General features: G+C 56.3%; 1 pseudogene; it reads left to right on the forward strand.

The window, feature by feature from the left end:
* Window positions 1-807: 807 nt before the first annotated feature.
* LOC139014342 (zinc finger protein 296 pseudogene) lies at window positions 808-2,259 on the forward strand (annotated as a pseudogene).
* Window positions 2,260-3,567: the final 1,308 nt, after the last annotated feature.

Below are 3,567 nucleotides of genomic sequence, written 5' to 3' on the forward strand. Positions count from 1 at the left end.
CTTGTTGAGCGTAGTCTCCCTGAACCAGTCAACTCGGGGGCCAGGGATGATTGTCTGTTGGGTTTGCTGCCGTGGCCCCAGTGCTTAGAACAGTACCTGGTGCACCATAGGCACGCAACAGAGGTTTGCACAGTGAATTTTTATTATGTATTTACTGAAAGAGTCCAAGGTACTGATAGGGGCACGGTTAGAAACGTAGCCCCTACCATTTTCTCCCTCCAGGGTGTTTGTGGGGATGCTGTGCCTCAGTTTCCCCAGCCCTAAAACGGGATCTGAAGTCGCCGTTCCTATGCTGGCCGCGTGAGCTCGGTGCCCTTAGGTGTAGTCCTTAAGCCAATCACCCTGGGCAAGGCTCAGACTGAGTTTGACCTCCAGCTGGGCCCCTGCGGGGTGCCCTTTCTGCTCCCATCAGGCCCCGCCCCGGTGGGCGGAGCCACAGCCTGGCCAGGGTGTATAAAAGTTCAAGGCCAGTCGCTGCAGTCACTCACCTGAGCATCTCTGCAGGAGCGCACAGGCCTCGAGCGCCTTCCTCCCTCCAGCCCTCCAGCCCTCCAGCCCTCCAGCCGCCAGCCCTCCAGCCCTCCAGCCCGACAGCCGCCAGCCCTCCAGCCCTCCAGCCCGACAGCCGCCAGCCCTCCAGCCCTCCAGCCCGACAGCCGCCAGCCCTCCAGCCCGACAGCCCGACAGCCGCCAGCCCTCCAGCCCTACAGCCGAGCGCCTTCCTCCCTCCAGCCCTCCAGCCCTCCAGCCCGCCCGCCCGCCCGCACCCCAGCCCGACAGCCTGCCGGATCGTCTGCACCGCGACCCATGTCCCGCCGCAAAGCCGGCTGCAAGCCCCACCGAGTAGACCCCGAGTCCGCCGCCCTCACCGACGATGAGATGGAGATGGGGGACCTGGTCATACATGTGAAGCCCGAGCCACATCCGTGGCCCCTACAGGCCGCGGGGCTTCAGCGGGGTTCTCCAAAGGATGTGCCCACGCCAGGTCGCCTGGAGGGCCCACCCCGCTACTGCCCTACCCTGGTGCCCACCGCTGCCGGTACGGTCCTCGCCCTCGGCTTGCAGAACCAGTCGGCGCCGTGGACTTCTCTGGTCCCTAATCCTCACGACCGCCAGCCCTCGACTGGCAAACACACAGATACGTTGACCTGTGACCTCTGCCTGCAGACCTTCCCGCTGAAGGCCATCAAGGCTTTCGTGGACCACAAGCAGCAGGGCTGTCAGCCCTCTCGAGGCCCCAGCCCTTGCCCGGACTCAGAACTTGAGAACCTGAAGGCTTTGACTTGCCTCCGCTGTGGCCGACAATTCACAGAGGCCTGGGAACTGCTGCGCCATGCCCAGTGGGACCACGGACTGTCCATCTACAAGACACAATCTGAGGCCCCAGAGGCTCCGCTGCTGAGCCCGGTAGAGGTGGCTGCAGCCAGGTCAGCGGTGGTGGGGCAGGAAGTGGAGGCCAAGGGCTCCCAGGCCAACAGCCTCCTGCGGCGGAGCCCCACCTGCCTTGTGTGCATGAAGAACCTCAGCACCTTCAGCAACCTGAAGGTGCACATGCGCTCGCACACGGGCGAGCGGCCCTACACCTGTGACCAGTGTTCTTACGCCTGTGCCCACAGCAGCAGGCTCAACCGCCACAAGAAGACCCACCGGCAGCTGCAGCCTCAGAGCCCCTACACGGCCAAGGCCAGTCAGGAACAGGCCTCAGCTGCATCTCCAGAGCCAGCTGCCCATGATGCTGCCCCAGCCAGGACTCTCCTGTGCAGCCCTGAAGGGGCTGGAGCTGCCGACACAGCAGGTGTGCAGGAACCTGGTGCTCCAGGTGGTGGAGCTCAGGCTGGTCCTGGTGGGGACAGTTAGGGCGATGCCATCAAGGAAGAGAGAATCAACTCTGCCCAGATCCCAGAGAAGTTGCCTAAGAAGATTCCAAAGACAGTGGGCTGTGAGTTCTGTGGGAAACGTTTCATCGACAGCAGCAGCCTGACTGTGCACCGGCGCTCACACACCGGGGAGCGGCCCTATACCTGCGACCTCTGCTCCTTTGCCTGTGCCAAGAGGAGCAAGCTGAACCGCCACCGCCTCATACATGGCCTGGGGTCCGGCGGTGCCCGCTTTGAGTGCCCCCACTTCCGTGTGCCCTTCCGCCTGCGGGTCACCCTGGACAAACACCTGTGGCAGAAGCACCTGAGTGGCAGGAATGCCCTTCCCCCTGCTGTCCCTGGTACCACTGCTCATGTATCTGTTGATCATGTCCTGCTGTGAATAAATCCTCCCTCCCTCCCTCCCTCCCTCCCTCCTCCCTCCAGTTTGTAAAATATTAAAAAATAAAAATAAAAAAATAAAAGTAAAAAAAAAAAGCAGTTTGCATTTTTCATTATTTAACTCTTATGATAGCGAGACGGGGCCTGATACAACGCCAGGTGCTGTGGGTGCTAGGATGACAAAGGCGTCACCCGAGGAACTAAGAAAAGGGAGTTTGAGGAGTTTGCGGTGACTGCTGTTTTCCTGTTTGGTTTATCTGGGTATCCAGTTGAGCAAACTGAACAATTGAGTCTCCTTTTCTTTCCCCACCTCCTCCACACAGACGTCCCACCTCGTGGGTTTAGGACCTAAGTGTGAGGTCAACAGGTCCCAATCCATGAAACTCCATAGCAGACCTGAGCACGGCACGATATTGCCGAGCGGCTGAGACGAAGCGTATGCCTCTGCCTGGTCTCCTTAGCAGGGCAGGAGAATAGGGTGTATTATGCACATTTTAATTGGATGTAAAAACTGGCCTTAATAATGAAAAGTGAAACTGAACCTTTCCCCTCAGTAATTAAACACCAACCAACAGCACTCTTAGGGACCGGGAAGAGTTCAGTTTTCTCTTTCCTCCGACGGTTGAATTCAGAGAGGGCTAGGTGACTGTCTACAAGTGGCCCACCCTACAGTTTTTAAAAATTCCCACCTGGACTCTAAGAGGCTGATCTGAGATTTCCCACTGGATTTCCGTAACTTTTCAGCATCTTCAGTGGTAGAGTTCTCTGCTGCTGTGAATTCTGTGCCAGCACTTGGCATTATGTTGAGTATGTACAGCTTTGCCACAAGCTGCTGTGATCGAGAGAAAATAACACGTTTCTAAGTCTACACACAGAAATACATCTGGCAAATACATGTCTATTTGTGTGTAAATGGGATGGAGGAGATTTGTCTATAATATTTTCAGTCTTTCCTTTGCTCTCGCCTTGTAAAAGGAAGTGAGTTTTGCTTGGGCATCAGGCCCCGGCTTTCCTCAGTTAAGTAGAATCTGTATAACGAGAAGGGAAAGCAAAAATGAATGAAGTCAGAGCGGCCCAAGGGAACTACCCAGTGAAACAAACAAACAAACAAACAAAAATGGGCAAAGAGGAGGAAGAAGAACGTCAGAAGAACCATGGAGGCTGGGTTGCCAGGGAAGATTTCAGGAGAAGTTAAAGTTTGGGGAACAGTTATTTTCCACGTGGAGGATGGTGAGGGGCAGAATTGGGTACACAGTGTTTTAGATAATGTTTGACGTATATGGCTAATATCCTATGTCTTATGAAGACT

This window comes from Myotis yumanensis, unplaced genomic scaffold, assembly GCF_028538775.1.
Source record: "Myotis yumanensis isolate MYYU_CA2020_CCGP unplaced genomic scaffold, mMyoYum1.0.hap1 SCAF_7, whole genome shotgun sequence".
Classification (NCBI taxonomy): Eukaryota; Metazoa; Chordata; class Mammalia; order Chiroptera; family Vespertilionidae; genus Myotis; species Myotis yumanensis.